This window comes from Leuciscus leuciscus, assembly GCF_965113295.1.
Source record: "Leuciscus leuciscus genome assembly, chromosome: 21".
NCBI classification, from domain to species: domain Eukaryota; kingdom Metazoa; phylum Chordata; class Actinopteri; order Cypriniformes; family Leuciscidae; genus Leuciscus; species Leuciscus leuciscus.
In genome coordinates, this window is record NC_138745.1 from 15,153,520 (window position 1) to 15,171,788 (window position 18,269).

At 37.7% G+C, this 18,269-nt stretch overlaps 1 long non-coding RNA gene across 2 annotated transcripts; it reads left to right on the plus strand.

Moving 5' to 3' along the window:
* The first annotated feature begins 2,456 nt into the window (after positions 1-2,456).
* On the plus strand, positions 2,457-14,358 carry LOC309485863. Of its 2 annotated transcripts, none has more exons than XR_014201275.1 (6): positions 2,457-3,721; positions 3,944-4,062; positions 4,161-4,206; positions 5,643-5,707; positions 11,723-11,824; positions 14,255-14,358. It is a non-coding gene; the product is annotated as an uncharacterized lncRNA (long non-coding RNA). The 2 variants fall into 2 exon arrangements; XR_014201276.1 differs by having other exon boundaries at positions 2,459-3,721; positions 3,944-4,050.
* The last annotated feature ends 3,911 nt before the right edge of the window (positions 14,359-18,269 follow it).

The following is an 18,269-nucleotide window of genomic DNA, read 5'->3' on the forward strand; positions in this document are numbered from 1 at the left end:
TGTGACAAGTTAACTAAATTAAAACATTTTACTTGCAACATTTTGAGCATATTTTGGGAATGTTGTTAAAGTTAAAGTTTATACAATGATCTCAATATAACATTGTCCCAATGTTTCATGATAACAAAAGAAGAACGTTCTTTCTGTCACGTTAGGAAAATGTTTTGAGGATATCATTGAGAGATGAGATGTTTATTGTTCTTTATAAAACGTTCTTTTAATGTGACGAGTTAACAAAATTATAACTTTTTATTTGCAACATTTTGAGAATATTTTGGGAATGTTGTTAAAGTTAATGTTTGTACAATGATCTCAAAATAACATTGTCCCAATGTTTCATGATAACAAAAGAAGAACATTCTTCTTGCAACATTTTGAGCATATTTTGGGAATGTTGTTAAAGTTAAAGTTTGTACAATGATCTCAATATAACATTGTCCCAATGTTTCATGATAACAAAAGAAGGACATTCTACTTGCAACATTTTGAGCATATTTTGGGAATGTTGTTAAAGTTAAAGTTTGTACAATGATCTCAATATAACATTGTCCCAATGTTTCATGATAACAAAAGAAGAACGTTCTTTCTGTCACGTTAGGAAAATGTTTGGAGGATATCATTGAGAGATGAAATGTTTATTGTTCTTTATAAAACGTTCTTTTAATGTGACGAGTTAACAAAATTATAACTTTTTATTTCCAACATTTTGAGAATATTTTGGGAATGTTGTTAAAGTTAATGTTTGTACAATGATCTCAAAATAACATTGTCCCAATGTTTCATGATAACAAAAGAAGAACATTCTTCTTGCAACATTTTGAGCATATTTTGGGAATGTTGCTAAAGTTAAATTTTGTACAATGATCTCAAAATATCATTGTCCCTATGTTTCATTATAACAAAAGAAAAACGTTCTCTCTGTCACGTTAGGAAAACGTTTTGAGGATATCATTGAGAGATGAGATGTTTAATGTTCTTTATAAAACGTTCTTCTAATGTTACGAGTTAACAAAATTATAACATTTTACTTGCAACATTTTGAGCATATTTTGGGAATGTTGTTAAAGTTAATGTTTGTACAATGATCTCAAAATAACGTTGTCTTAATGTTTTGTCATAACAAAAGAAGAACGTTCTCTCTGTCACGTTAGGAAAATGTTTTGAGGATATTATTGAGAGATGAGATGTTGAATGTTCTTTATAAAATGTTCTTCTAATGTGATGAGTTAACACAATTAGAACATTTTACTTGCAACATTTTGAGCATATTTTGGGAATGTTGTTAAAGTTAAAGTTTGTACAATGATCTCAATATAACATTGTCCCAATGTTTCATGATAACAAAAGAAGAACATTCTACTTGCAACATTTTGAGCATATTTTGGGAATGTTGCTAAAGTTAAAGTTTGTACAATGATCTCAATATAACATTGTCCCAATGTTTCATAAAAACAAAAGAAGAACATTCTCTCTGTCACATTAGGAAAATGTTTTGAGGATATCATTGAGAGATGAGATGTTGAATGTTCTTTATAAAACGTTCTTGTAATGTTATGTGTTAACACAATTAGAACATTTTACTTGCAACATTTTGAGGATGTTTTGAGGATGTTGTTGAGATAACAGATTATATAATGTTCTCAGTAAAACATTGGCACAATGTTCCATAATAACAGAGGAGGAACATTATCAAAACAACGTTCGTAAAATGTTTTGAGGATATCGCTGAGACCTGAGATGATGAGTGTTTTTAAAAAAAAACGTTCTTGTAATGTGACGTGTTAACAAAACTAGAACATTTCAAATGTAACATTTAGCAATCAAACTACACAATTATTGTTAAATTGAGCTTGCTGGTCTGACAGCAGGCCAACAGGGTTCACGATGGAACATATGGTGCGTTTAAGTCCTCCTGGGAAGTTTGTATTCATGAGGTTTTACAATTTTTTTTATGTTTTATATTAATGAAGCCACTGTAAACTTTATCATCACATATTATATTGTTATATTATAATGCTATCATATTTTGTGCAGGCATTAGCTTACTTCATTGTTACTGCTGAATACCTAAGTATAGTGGTATCCCACAATGTTTCTCACTTACACACCCCTAACTCTTCAAGATCGGGGTTAAAGAAAATCCTGAGCTTCCTACTCATATTCTCATCATTGTGGTGGCGTTCAACTTGTAAATACGATCTTTATGACATGGCTTGAATGCACCAATAGCTCTAGCTTAATTAGGGACAATCCATACAAACACTCTTTGCTAAAATACATTACAGACTGTCACAGTGAGAAGTTATTCGTCCTGTATCAACGCTAAAGGCCTAACCACAACACCTTGGAGTATCCATGCTGTTAAATAAAAGTCTGTAGACTAGGGTTAGGGTTAGAGTTAGGGTTAACCTTAACCCTTAATTTCTAACCCAGACCCGGTTTCACAGAGTTTAGATTAAGCCAGGATTAGGCCTTAGTGCATTTAATTAGCTTTTAAAAATGTGCCAAAGAAAAAAGAAACATTACTGGTGTGCATCTTGAGTAATGGCTCAAAATAATGGCACTGACATATTTTAAGACATGTCAGTGCAAGTTGCTTTCAGGTAAAACAGCTCAAACGTGCATTTTAGTCTGGGACTACGGGCTTAAACCTTGCCTGTGAAACCCGGGGTATATGTTGCAACTTGTATAGAATTATGCCAATGTTAGCAAAGTGTTGTGTTGGACAGAGGATTAACCCTAAACCAACAGGTTGTGTAACAGTGCCACACAGGGTGAAAAGCAAGTTGACATTATTAGGCATAAGAGTGTTTCTAAAGGAAAGGTCAATATTTTGTTAAAGTGCAAAAGGATCATTATGGGTCACATGAATGTAACTCTAATGTCACCATGACACCAATCCATTAGTTTTTCATGTAGGTAGGTATACAGAATTGTATATGAATAGCCTACATATGCAATGTTTGCTCTGTTTAATATATAATATGTTTGCTCTTTTAAACTGCTGTTTGGCAGAGCAGTGGTAAATATAATTTTGTTATATATGGTATATATTATTTATGTTATTTATTATTATTATTTATATGCTATTGTAAGTTTTTTTTTTTTTTTATCATGCACTGCAATGAAGACACCATTTAACCAATTGATTAAATATAACAGCCAGCTTACAAATACAACTAAATAAATAGCACGTGCACGTTTTTTTCACATTCTTTCTTTTAAAACATGTCATCTTTTCCTGTAATTGCAATGTTACCACATTATTGGCTGTCTCTTCGAGTTGTTTTGAGCATGATTGGTTATTCAGACTGTCATCCAGGAATCTGGCCAATGGCAGCTATGCGCGCCTTTTACTGGTCAAGCTTGAATATTCGTCTGTTAGAGTGAGTGAGTGTGTGTGTGTGTGTGTGTGTGTGTGTGTGTGTGTGTGTGTGTGTGTGTGTGTGTGTGTGTGTGTGTGTGTGTGTGTGTGTGTGTGTGTGTGTGTGTGTGTGTGTGTGTGTGTGTGTGTGTGTGTGTGTGTGTGTGTGTGTGTGCGCTGCTGCTGCTCGGGATCTTCAGTACTAGCCTCCTTCGGTTCTGTGGCTTTTACATTGTTTAAAACATGGATTATTTTGCATCGTACTGTTACATTTTTATTTTGAGCGAGTTGCGGGATGTAAATGGACAACGAATTTTAACAACGTACGTGTAACGGACATATTGCAATCTGCGGAAGGTAAATAACTTTTTTTTATATAAAAATACATTCTGCTACATCAAAATATAGTGTGTTAAATTGAGAAGCTAATTTTAAATGCGATTAGAGCAATATCGACATTATGTCAATGTTTCAGGCTAAGCATGTGTAAATATTGTCAGCTAACTTAGTTTTTGATAAAAAATAAATAAAATAGGAGCTTCACAATGAGTGAACTGAGAACATTGTGTCTTTATACAGAGAGGAACTCGAACCACACTATGAAAACTAGGCTTTTGAATATTGTTGATCGCGGGATATCGGCCTACCGTCAAAATGATGAGTCATCATCATAAATAATAGGCTATGTTTTTGAGCTGGTGAGTAAAATTTTGCAAGCTTTTGCAAATGTCTCTTTTAGTAAGTAAATACAAATAGCTAATAATATTGCTGTATGTGTGTGTTTCCCATTATCCAGGAATTTTGGGAATAAATATTATCCAGCCACACGATCTTCAGTTGCGGTGAGTATTGTCATAGTAAAATACACGTGAAATAGAGGCAGAACATGTAAACTCTGCTCAAAGACACACTGGTCCAAACCCTCCAGACAATATTTTACCTGTCTTCTTGATATGAGTTTACGGGCCTAGCTGACCCAAACATAAATGTCCTTTCAAAATGAAATTATTTTCAAACCTGTATGACTTGCTTCTGTGAAACACAAGAATGTTGGGAATAAAACAACATTGGAACCCATTTTATGGAAAAAAACAAAACAGACAAGTCATTTCTCAAGATATCTTAATTAAGGTTATACAAAATAAATTCATACAGTTTTGGAACAACATGGAGTACCGGTAAATAACGAGAGAACTTTTTAGGACATGTTCCCAGGGTCCTTTGCTAAATTAACCATGATTTTTATTATAGTAAAGTGTAGAAACAATGTTTTTATGGTGGATTGATTACAATAATTTATTACCATTTAGTTAGTGTAGCAAAACCATGGTTAATGTTAGTAAGGGTTCTCCAGATTTATATAGCCTAACACTTAAGGAAAACATAAAAAATGGTCCTATGTCACCCAGATCAATAGTCTGTTAACACACATTAACATTGTCCCAATGTTTCATGATAACAAAAGAAGAAAATTCTACTTGCAACATTTTGAGCATATTTTGGGAATGTTGTTAAAGTTAAAGTTTGTACAATGATCTCAATATAACATTGTCCCATGTTTCATGATAACAAAAGAAGAACATTCTACTTGCAACATTTTGAGCATATTTTGGGAATGTTCCTAAAGTTAAAGTTGTACAATGATCTCAATATAACATTGTCCCAATGTTTCATAAAAACAAAAGAAGAACATTCTCTCTGTCACATTAGGAAAATGTTTTGAGGATATCATTGAGAGATGAGATGTTGAATGTTCTTTATAAAACGTTTTTCTAATGTGACGAGTTAACACAATTAGAACATTTTACTTGCAACATTTTGAAAAAAAATAAATAAATCTCAGCATATAGGAGCTTTACAATGAGTGAACTGAGAACATTGTGTCTTTATACATAACATAAATGTCCTTTCAAAATGAAATTATTTTCAAACCTGTATGACTTGCTTCTGTGAAACACAAGAATGTTGGTAATAAAACAACATTGGAACCCGTTTTATGGAAAAAAACAAGAGAACTTTTAAGGACATGTCCCAGGGTCCTTTGCTAAATTAACCATGGTTTTTATTATAGTAAAGTGTAGAAACAATGTTTTTATGGTGGATTGATTACAATAATTTATTACCATTTAGTTAGTGTAGCAAAACCATGGTTAATGTTAGAAAGGGTTCTCCAGATTTATATAGCCTAACACTTAAGGAAAACATAAAAAATGGTCCTATGTCACCCAGATCAATAGTCTGTTAACACACATTAACACACTTTTTAAATTTTCTTAAGATCAAGCATTGGAACAATGTTCACGGAGCAGAACAGGCACCAACAGAGAAACAAGTCCATCACTAGTAAGTATCCACTGCATTTTATAAAACCGTAGTCAATTTTAACCCCCTGAGGTCTACGGTATCGCCGGCGATACCAGCTCGCTTTTTTTTATTAGTGTAAAAGAAACTCATAAATACTCTGTTGACTTTGATTTTCCATAGGAGTTTCATGTTAAATGTGTATTATTTTTGTGTATACTCACAATAAAAACAAAGTGTTGTGCTTTTTGCCAAATAAAGAAAAATAAACACGAAGCGAGTTCTGCCTTCTCTCTGCCAGTGTAGTCCATTCTGAAACGCGTCCGAAAATTAACAATAACTCAGCGAATACTCAGTCAAACAGACATACAGACACACAGGCATGAAGCTTGAATTCTCTTCTTTTAAATGAAGTAATTTATATAAAAAACAAATATTCTCATCTTGTGAAATCTGTATTAAAAGAGAGCGATTCCAGTCGAGCTCATCTCATCTCATTACGTTATAATCGGCCCCGCCCACGGAGAGCGCGCGCTATTCAAACGCAAATGGCTGAGGCAATCCTGTGAACATCAGCTCGAGAAAACACACAAGTTTATTTAGATCATTGTTTACACCGTCTTGCAGCGCTGTGAGGAATAATACTAATGGAAAATGTCCCTCAGAAGTGCGGGTATATCGAGGAGCGAGCTGAGGAATACAAGTAAGTTTTTTCCTTCTCACGTGAATTTCTTCACGTGGGTTTCTGTTTATGAATGAATAAACGGCAGCGCGCTGTTTACCACAGCTGGCAAAGACAGTTTAAATTTAAATCGCGTGTGTGAATGAATGATGATGTTTTAGCAAACTGCATTGCTATACTGAGATAAGTAAACATCGACTGAATGTTGAAATAAAATGTAGGCTATATGTATAAGCAACGTATTAAACTGCAAATTAACAATATGCCCTAATATTTCATGAAAACAACGTTACAGTCAGACGAAATATGAAAGACAACATTTTGTTGACTAGATTTGGGTACAGTTTTTACTGTAGAATATACTGCCACATCAAATAAGCTTTTGTTTAGCAATTTCTATATATAAAATACTATTTTTGTCAAAAATAAAGTCATCAACTAAGATGTTAGCTGTTCCAATGTTGGTTATATTCAAACTAATGAATACATAGATAAAATGTAGGCCTATAATCATTTTTTTTACAAAGAAAGAGTACACTTGAAATATTGTTGAAATTGTAATTATTGTTGTAATTGTAACCGTTTTAATAAAATAGCAAAACATATTTACAAGATAGATGTAAGCAAAATCTTAAATGGTCAATATAAGTCTGTTATGATGATGAGGAAGGAGAACCCAGGCGCAGACAAAGTACACTAAACACGATTTATTATAGGAAAAACAGGGAAAACAAAGCCCACGAGGGGGCAAAACAAGACAGGATTGACAAACAAGACTAGACTAAGACTGACAGAAAACTGAACAATAAACTAACAGCTAAGACAGGATCAAAACACTCCACAAGACTTCTCAACAGGTTACTCACAAATGAATCTTCACATAAAGATTGGCAATGAACCGGCACAGGACAGCAAACACAAGGGGATTAAATAGGGAGAAACTAATGAGGGAAACAGGTGACGGCGATGATACAATAAAGATAACAAGATGAGATAACAAGGGGGCGGGGTTACATGACGAGACAACGCAAGCACATGGCCAAACAAATGGCCATGTGCTGCACATAAAACATGGGTCTGTCATGATCCTGCCTCAAAACAAGAAAGATCTAGGACATGAAGGCAGAACCATGACAGAACCCTCCCCCCAAGGAGCGGCTTCCAGACGCTCCCTAGAGGGAACATGAAACTCGGGACAAGACCGACTGAGACATAGACACAAACCAACAATACATGACAAAAACTAATAAAGGCAGACATGAATACACAATGACAGGATTGGGGTGACATAATAAAAATAAAAAACAAGGAAGAGGAGGTGGAGACAACACAGAGTTCATGGGGGAATGTCCAGGGTGGGTGGGTGGGACTGTGGTCTTGGGTGGACAGGACGATGGCTGAGGGCGAGGGGTCCGGGCAGACTTGGATGGGGACACACGAGGAAAAGTCTTAGGGGAAACAGTCCGGGGTGAAGTGGTGACAGAGGGAACAGCTACAGCCGGCAGCGGAGCGAAGACAATGGGTGAGGCAGGTGGTAAGGGAGTGGAGAAAGAAGTAGACTGTGATGCTGGGACAGGGCTGGACACAAAACTAGGGACAGGACTGAACACATTAGCTGGGACAGGACTGGACACAGACATCCTCCTGTCAGCTGGGACAGGACTGGACACATCTGCTGGGACAGGGCTGGACACATTAGCTGGGACAGGGCTGGACACATTAGCTGGGACAGGGCTGGACACATCAGCTGGGACAGGGCTGGACACATCAGCTGGGACAGGGCTGGACACATCAGCTGGGACAGGGCTGGACACATCAGCTGGGACAGGGCTCTCCAGAATCTTGGCTAGACTGGACAGATACTCGGACAAGGCTCTTGCAGCGATGACAATCGGCATCTCGTGGCTCGCCGAAACCGACCGCAAAACAGCCTTAGCAGCTGAATCGGCCGCTGCTCGCTCTGCAGCCCTCATGACTGCAGACTCTGGAACAGCGCTTGCAGAAGCTGGCTCTGGAACAGCGCTTGCCGAGGCTGGCTCTGGAACAGCGCTTGCCGTGGCGGGCTCAGGAACAGCGCTAGCCGTGGCGGGCTCAGGAACAGCGCTTGCCGTGGCGGGCTCAGGAACAGCGCTTGCCGTGGCGGGCTCAGGAACAGCGCTTGCCGTGGCGGGCTCAGGAACAGCACTTGCCGTGGCGGGCTCTGGAACAGCGCTTGCAGGAGCGGGCTCTGGAACAGCGCTTGCAGGAGCGGGCTCTGGAACAGCGCTTGCAGGAGCGGGCTCTGGAACAGCGCTTGCAGGAGCGGGCTCTGGAACAGCGCTTGCAGGAGCGGGCTCTGGAACAGCGCTTGCAGTAGCTAGAGATGACGAGCGAGAGGCTCCCTTTCTCCTCTTCTTTCTCCTTGAACGCGAAGCCGAATCTGTAGCTGGGCTAGCGACCAGTTGGAGATGTTCAGCTGGAACCGTAACAGGAGCAGGGATGGCGTTCTCGGGCAGCGCTGACTCGGTCGAGGAAGACTCAGACGGGGAATCCCAGGAAACTCGTCTCCCTCGTTTACCATGGAGAACAATGGGAGCAGAAGGGGCCTCAGGAGAAGTGGAACCGGCCTTATCACCATGGGCAACAACGGCCAGGACGCGACCCTCTGGGATCACAGGTAGCGAAGCAGAAGAAGACCTTGTAGAACCCCTTGTAGAACCCCCTCGATCACCTCCTCTACTGCGGCCTCCACGGATCCCGCGAAACACGACCAACCGGGTCCCTTCAAAAGATTGTTGCTTGGCAGGAAAGGACATACTGTCTGCTGGGTTCAGTATTGGCCGGTTCATTCTGTTATGATGATGAGGAAGGAGAACCCAGGCGCAGACAAAGTACACTAAACACGATTTATTATAGGAAAAACAGGGAAAACAAAGCCCACGAGGGGGCAAAACAAGACAGGATTGACAAACAAGACTAGACTAAGACTGACAGAAAACTGAACAATAAACTAACAGCTAAGACAGGATCAAAACACTCCACAAGACTTCTCAACAGGTTACTCACAAATGAATCTTCACATAAAGATTGGCAATGAACCGGCACAGGACAGCAAACACAAGGGGATTAAATAGGGAGAAACTAATGAGGGAAACAGGTGACGGCGATGATACAATAAAGATAACAAGATGAGATAACAAGGGGGCGGGGTTACATGACGAGACAACGCAAGCACATGGCCAAACAAATGGCCATGTGCTGCACATAAAACATGGGTCTGTCATGATCCTGCCTCAAAACAAGAAAGATCTAGGACATGAAGGCAGAACCATGACAAAGTCTTCTTCTAAATATATCTTTTGTCCTTGCATTGTGGCTCAGTCAGTGTCACACCTGAGTGAATGGCTAATTATGCAGAGTGGGTGGGACATTGTATTCTAAGGTGTAAACCACTCCTCGTTCACGCCCCCCTCGCATATTGGCTTTCCAAGCAAAACCTGTTTTACATCAATTTAAATCAATGTATGGTTGTATGTGAACGATAAAGCAAGACTATTTTCACATAATTTTGAAGAAAAAACTATAGGCGACGACATCCATTAGTCAAAAGTCTTATTGCCACATATTTAGTATGTGTTTTGTGGCCTTATTTCAAAAACTTTAATTTTTAGTTTTTTCGATAACCACGCATAAACATTATTCTCTCAAAAATGAAAACATGTACATACATGTGGCTCACATATTATTGTAGTCCTGTTTGTGCTATATAGAGTGAATTTACACCTTTGCCATTAATATGTTTATAAGCAACTGAAAAAAGCACAAATGTCAGAGCATGTCCCAAAAAAACGCTCAGACTCCAGAGGGTTAAAGGCACAATGCACTCCAAAATAAAAATGATCTCTTTTTTTCTCCCTCGTGCCAGATTTATATCTGACTTTCTTTCCACAGAGATTTTTAGAAAAAATTATCATTAAAGAGAATCATATAAAGAGAAATGTGGGAGGAGCTTGAATTTATTGCCTAGCCCTGTTTGTTTGAACCGCGAGAGCCATCAAAGCTTATGCTACTCCTACGTCATACATCGACAAGAGCCTTTTATAGTCTACACGTCGGACGCAAGCAACTTGCAGTTTTGCCCCCACCAACAACGCATAGTATTGCATACAATGGTGTGTCGCGTATCAAAAACTGGGACGACACATTTTGCTACGCATAGATGGATAATGGCGGCCGAAGTGTAGCGATGCGTAGCCTTGCAGGCGCGTATGCGTATCGATGCGTTGACTATGTAACTCTTTTGGCGTAATTTGACTTGCATATGGATGTCTGCTGGAAGCTAGTTATTTAAGTCGATAAAGTTATAAATATGGTAGGGCTGGGGGAATTAACACATTAATCTTTGCGATTAATTTGAGATGCATAACGAGTTAAAAAAAAATAACGCAATTAACGCAGCACTTTTTTTGCCTCGTTTTAATGACTTCCTGTTGCGGAAAAGGCTGCAAAATATGCCGTCCCGCCCCGCCGTGTTCGGCGATCAGGTTTTATTCTCACGCAGCTTTCATGAGCGGGTCTTTTTCGCGCCGCGCTCTCCATTCCGTGTGTGTGTGTCGGCGCATTGACACACACACACAACACTGAGCAAACATTGAGCTCTTTGCTCAATGTTCTGCTCCGTGTTTGCGCTGCGTGTTCTGCTCTGTCGTTAACGGCCCAAACGCTCCAATCATGTACAGATTATGCACTGGAAAAGCAAAGTCAAATAACGTGAATTTTCTCAATAGTAGACTTCTGTGAAATAGCCCTACTGAGCTGGTATAGTCATGCTGGCAACAATGGTAGAATTACCTGCTCTGCATGCTCTTGTAATAATAGCTTTGTAGGACTATGTTTTATTTTGATCATTAGTAAAAAAAAAATTATAATAAATTGTTAAATTGATTATGTTGATTGATTATTGAAAAATAATAATATATTGATATATTGATGTTTAATATTATTTTAATACAGGGCTATTTTCTGTTCCTTTTTTCCTGTGTTGTTTAATTAGGTTATTCTAAGTTTAAATATTGATGATTACAAGCTTGGGGGAAATGCAATTAATTGCATTTAATTACAGCAAATTGTGTAAATAATCAGTTACTTTTTTTTAATCGATTCCCAGCCCTAAAATATGGATATGTTTCTTACATGAATGCATCACTTCGCTTCACCTTTCGCCTTTATTAACCTGCCAGAGCCGTGTGGAGTACTTTTATCATGGATGGATGCATTTTTATGGACTTGTCAAAAAAATCCCACAGGGAGCTACAGAATAAGAAATCTTTGAAGTCCACTTTTTTACTGTCTGTTTCCATCAGTAAAATTACAGTTTTTTTTGTTTTTTTTCTCAGAATTGTGAGGCAGGAACACACAATTGCAAGAAAATATCAGAATTGTGAGCTGTCTTTTTTACTCCCCTCAGAATTCACCCTTCGAGGGAGTTTGATTGACAGGTATTTATTTTTTACATTTCTATTTTACAAAAATTATTATTTTTTCTACAAAAATTACACAAATTAAACGTTGAGACTTTGTTTCATATCAAAAGTAACCTGCTCTGTCTTGTCTCGGCGTTTAGACGTTTCAGCGTTTTTTCTTTGATCCGCAATGTATTTTTCATTGCGTGACAACATGATGTGTGGCGTGAGAGCACCATGGCTTGTTGGACATAGCAACAGTAACTAAAGGGGGCGGGTCTTTGCAAATTGCATTAACCATGGCTGCCTGTTAATTATCACTGGACTACTTCACTCTCGCATCTCCCAAAAGTTTTTTTTTGTTTGTTTTCTTGATTCCATTTTAATGGTTTAATTAAATTGCTATAACCAATTATTTAAAATGTAATGATTTAAGCAACTTTCTTCAAAGGTTAATCCAAACTTTTATTTGACGGATTGCCGTGTAGACATTTGAGTCTCTCTGTGTTTTATGATATGATGATAGTTTTTCTCAAATGAAGCTAAAATGCTGCTGAAGTGACTCTCAGAGCGGCTGTACACACTAAAAAAAAATGGTTCTTCAGCGGTTCTTCAGGGGTTCTTTGCGGTGGTTAAGGTGCTATATAGCACCACTACCATTTAAAGAACCTGTTAAGCCCAGTTTGGTTCTTCAGCGGTTCTTTAGCGGTTCTTTGGGGTGGTTAAGGTGCTATATGGCACCATTACCATACAAAAAACCTGTTAAGCACCTACAGTTATTTAAAGGCTCTCTTAGTCTCTTAGTTTAGTTGGTGATAAGATTAGAAAAACGACATTAAAATATAGTGATTTTCCTGAATACAAGTCCCGCCTATATATATTCCAGGGCCCCCACACAAGACTTTTTGACCACAGAAAAAATTGGTGTGGATGTGAAGTCAGATATATAGCCTACTGAAATTATGTCTCAAACTTCAATAAAAAGCTATATTCATATATTAACTGCTTTTTGTTATTTGTGTAGGCCTAGTCAAATAATTAGGCTAAACAAATGAGTGACGAGAGAAGTTATGTTTAAAAACTTGTTTAAATTTATACTTACACAATTTGAAAATGTGTCAAGAACTTGTTGTTGAATTCTGTCATTTTGAAAGTAAAAAAAAAAAAATCATAATAAATAAATATATAATTAAATAAAAACGTACGCGCTGATTAGTGTGCACTGTGCATGTCAGGTGCACGTGAGCCTCAAAGAAAATTAAGTGCCATATAGTACCAAAAGAGGTTCCCCTATTATTACGAGCCAAAGAACCACTGTTGGGTACTGTTGAGCACCATTTTTGTTGAAGCAATTATAAACAACCAAGGTGCTATATGGCACCTCTTATGGTTCTACATAGCACCATTTGACAAAGGTGCTGTATAGCACCTTTAAAGATAGGTGCTATATGGCACTTAAAGTGGTTCCCCTATGATTACAAGCCAATGAACCACTTTTAGTGCTATTTAGCACCATTTTTGTTTAGAGTGTATGAAGTGCGTTAATGTGCTCATATAGAAAAGACAGCAAAAACAAAATAAGCCAGAATTGCTTTTTTTTCTCAGGTTTTACTAATTTATCCTGTGATTCTGACTTTCAAACAGCCAATTGCGAGTTTATATCTCGCACTTCTGAGAAAAAAAAGTTTGAATTGTGAGTCGCAATTACCTTTTTTAAAAATTGTATTCCATGGCGGAAACAAGCTTTCATATGCACAGACAGTAGCTCACATTTAACATGCAGATTGTGCGCACACAGAAACCTACTGGAGCACAGAAGGTTAGTGTCAACACTGTGCTGTGATTTCTCAATAAGAAACTGCGTAGAAACAGAAGTTATAGCACATATTTTTTTCTGCTTTTGAAGTAACTAAAACTTACAGCTTAGCTAATAGCAAAGAGACGATACACAGGTATAATTAAATCACACTAGAAATTGTTCCATCGCCAATGCATTCAAATGCAGTTCTACTTTATCTGTATCTGATTTAAAACAAGCAGAAATCTGTAAGAAATGTAACAATCCATAGACAATATAACTGATGAAAATGAGCTGTTCGTGAGCAGAGCAGTGCAAAAGCCTCGTGGGCAGTGCTGTGACATGCTGCAGCTGTGCTCAAGGCGACCTGAGTTCGAGGTTCACACTTCTCAAGCCAAGTTTGTAGTTTGTAAAAATAATTTAGCCTCTAGTTGTGTTATTAACATGTATATAATGGATTAAGTATAGGTTTTAAATTACAAAAACAAAATAGATACTCATAAGGTATCATATTTATACTTTTAAATAAACTAATCTAATTAATTTCTGATTAATAATTAGGCTGGCTAATTTTGAAAGTTTTCAAAGTCAATATTGCTTGTGATCTTAATATGTAATATGTATTTGTATTATTTTTGTTTACACTGTTGCATGATCTTCTTTTATAGGCTATGAGGAAAAACTCTACCATGCACACAGAGAATGGAGCTTAATTCTGCTAACTGGGAGAGCAGCTGAAAAACAAGAAGAGAAGAACAGTAGAACACTTTTTCTGCAAGAACAAAGACAAGCAAATACTGATGATGAGCGCTCTGAGCAAACAGCAGTCAAGACGTGTGATTGCACATTGGACTTTACTGAGTTCTTCATGCAATGTTGGGCATCTACTGTACGCAGAACTTCTAATAATTTATGTGGATGCCATTCATAATCCTGTTAGATTTTTGTTTTATTTTAGAGATTAATAAAATTGTATGTTTTAACAATGTTATAGCTAAGCATTTTTTATGTTTAAGAGAACATTTTGGGAACAAAAATAAAAACACCCCCTGAAAACTTTCTAAGAACGTTAGAGAATAATGTTGTAAGAATGTTACACCTAAACATTTTAATAATGTTTTTAAATAATGTTATCCAAACATTTAAAAGAACATTCTGGGAACAAAAATAAAACTATCCGCTTACAACATTATAAGAACGTTAGAGAATAATGTTATAAGAATGTTATTACTAAACATTTTAAAAATGTTTTAAAAAAAATGTTCTCTATACATTTAAAAAAACATTCTGGGAACAACAATAAAACTAACCGCTGAAAACGTTCTATGAACGTTAGAGAATAATGTTATAAGAACGTTATTACTAAACATTTTTATAATGTTTTTAAAAAATTGTTATCCGAACATTTATAAGAACATTCTGGGAACAAAAATAAAACTACACGTTAAAAACATTATAAGAACGTTAGAGAATAATGTTATAAAAATGTTACTACTAAACATTTTAATAATGTTTTTAGAAAATGTTCTCTAAACATTTAAAGAAAAAATTCTGGGAACAAAAATAAAACTACCCGCTGAAAACGTTTTAAGAACGTTAGAGAATAATGTTAAAAGAATGTTACTACTAAACATTTTAATAATGTTTTTAAAGAATGTTCTCCAAACTTTTAAAAGAACATTCTGGGAACAAAAATAAAACTAGCCGCTGAAAACTTTCTAAGAACGTTAGAGAATAATGTTATAAGAATGTTATCGCTAAACATTTTAAAAATGTTTTTAAAGAATGTTCTCCAAACTTTTAAAAGAACATTCTAAGAACAAAACTAAAACTAGCCGCTGAAAACTTTCTAAGAACGTTAGAGAATAATGTTATAAGAATGTTATCGCTAAACATTTTAAAAATGTTTTTAAAGAATGTTCTCCAAACTTTTAAAAGAACATTCTAAGAACAAAACTAAAACTAGCCGCTGAAAACATTTATAGAACAATACATGCTAATGTTCTTAGAACATTTTTAGAACAAAAAAAATCTAGCTGGGAAGGCCAGGGCCTCCTTCAGATGTTCCTTGGAGAAACGCTGCGCCGGGGAGAAGAAGGTCCGAAGAGAGGAAGTTGAGTTGGAAGAGATAAGAGAGCGAGGAAACTGAAGGTCTGGACTTTTATCAGTGTCTAATGTGCCGTCCCCTCCTTCGTGTAGGACGAATCAGCTGTCGAGATTTTTCGAGCGGGAAGATTCCTTTGTCCGGTTAGACACGCCCACTCGAATGAGTCATGATTGACTTTAACTTGAGAGGATTTTCTCCAGACATATGAACTTATAAAACAATGCGCATCACTGAATTCTGCTATCGGAATTCAACTCCGCCAGCTGGAGAGGATTACAGAGATATCAAAAATAGAATATAGGCTTTGTAGCCATGCAAAGATACATTATTATGCATTTGTATAGGCAATAGCAGTCCTATTAATGTTACAAATAGGACATATGCTTTCCTATGGTTTACACACACCTCTTAACACACAAATATATATATTTAGTACATTTAAGAGTGACTTTATGGGTAAAAGTCCTTTTCTGTAGGGGGTTTCTGTTTCAAAGTCCAGAGTGTGTTTGTGTGTGTGTGTGTTGGAATGTTGCGACCCTGTTATCTCATGCATAGGGCTGGATAGCTCTGTGGTCAAATTTTATGACCTGCCAATGAGCTCGGGTTACGGGATGCGATTCTACTGGGAGAACATTCTTCAAAAATACATTTCAGATCCAAACACGCGAGGATCATAACTATATGATCAAAACAACATTAATCACACATACATACAGGAAGTTCAGATACAAGTCTGAGTTACACACATTAAAAGTTAAACACCAAAGGATGTTGGTGTGTGTGTGTGTGTGTGTGTGTGTGTGTGTGTGTGTGTGTGTGTGTGTGTGTGTGTGTATGTGTGTGTGTGTTCTGGAATGTCACGAGTCTGTGAAGTTGTAAAAGTCACAGGGAGTCCGCGCTGGACTGGGGGGGGGGGGGGGGGCGACAGACACCCCGGCGCTGGTGAATTATTCCGTGGGGAATTATTAACCAGCGCTGTTTGGACAAAGAAGATGTGTTCGACATCACATGATTCACTTAATGTGAAAAGCAGATGTCATTGTTGCTACACTAACAACATGCTAATCATGCTAGCATCATTCTAACAACATGTTAATCATAGTAAATCATGCTGGAATGTGGTAAATCGTAGTAAATCATCTTAGAAACATGGTAAATTGTGGTAAAAATGCTAAAACGTGGTATATCATGGTATCACAACATGGTAATTGTGTTAGCATCTGCCCAGTGGCGAGTTTTGACACTGCAAGCACCACTTCACATTTTCTTCAGGAAATGTACATTCTAGTTAGTGGTGCTTTTCAAAGCAACACTATTGTTATTGTCGCTCATACTTATTAAGTTGGCTTGAGAAAGCCAACTTACTGATATTGTACTGTGAAAAACTGTTGACTCAAACTCGTCCTAGAGCTTTAACTCAACATACTCCAAACTCGGCTCAGACACTCAAACTGATCTGAAGTTAGTTGCTATATCTTTTCAGACTGATCAGACTTACGGTTTTCCTACAAATGACGATCAAAACTCGGAAAAACTCCCATTGACTTAACATTGGGCATTCTAAAAAAATTCAAACTCACCAACCGACAAAAATTCAAATCTAAACACCTTGAAGACTAAACCAAACTGCCGTTCTATATACTATATTAGCCAATGAGACTCATTTAAATGAATAAACTCTAAACTCATATACTTCTAAACTAATTAACTTAAATGTAACTAGATGCGAAAGTTCGTCGAGACAAACTTTAACCCTCTGGGCGCCACGGTCGAGTTTACTCGACAAGATGCGGCACTGAATAAAACGGCCGATTTTGTCAAATAGGGTGTCAAATTTCGTTCGACCTCCCCTCCACTAGTTGGCAGACATGTCATACTTCATCCCCGACTCAAAAAAAAGTCATGCTTCTATACAAAATATTCGAGCTAGAGCGCATTGAATCAGTGCGAACAAAAGCGGAGCTAGTGTGTGAGTGAGCCATTTTATCAGAGCAATATTGTCATCGTCAGCGAGTATTTGCATTAGATTATTATTATTATTATTATCTAATGGCATCAATAAAGCTTACCCGCAATGAAGTGTTGGGTCTTCTATTCGCGGACCCTGATTCTGAGGGGGAATAACGTTATCTGCCTTCAGAAAATGACGGTGATTCTGAAAGTGAAAGTGTAGCCCTACACCAAGCACAAACGGTGAATCCTTTGCCCAATATAACGTTAGATGGTCCTTTGCCCAATGTCAGTGGTGGGAACAATGTTTCCCGGGGTCGGAGTGTTCATCGCGAAGTTAGCAGTGAGGAACGAGGCGGCCGCGGGAGATTTTTACCGCCCTAGCCATGGTGACCGTGTGCCTCTCCGCAATCGCAGCGACAGTTTTCTGGTGGAGACTTTGTCTAATGCCACTGGGTATGTTAGACGAGGTCGAAGTATTCATAGGACAGTTAGGGGGCAACGTGGAGGCAGGGTGGGGAGTCGCAATGACAATGACAGTAGTCCGAGCTGTGCACACTCGGCGCGCGCGCGAGACAGATCTGGCCGCGCCCGCGCTGCTGCTCGTAGCAGGAGAAGAGGCGATG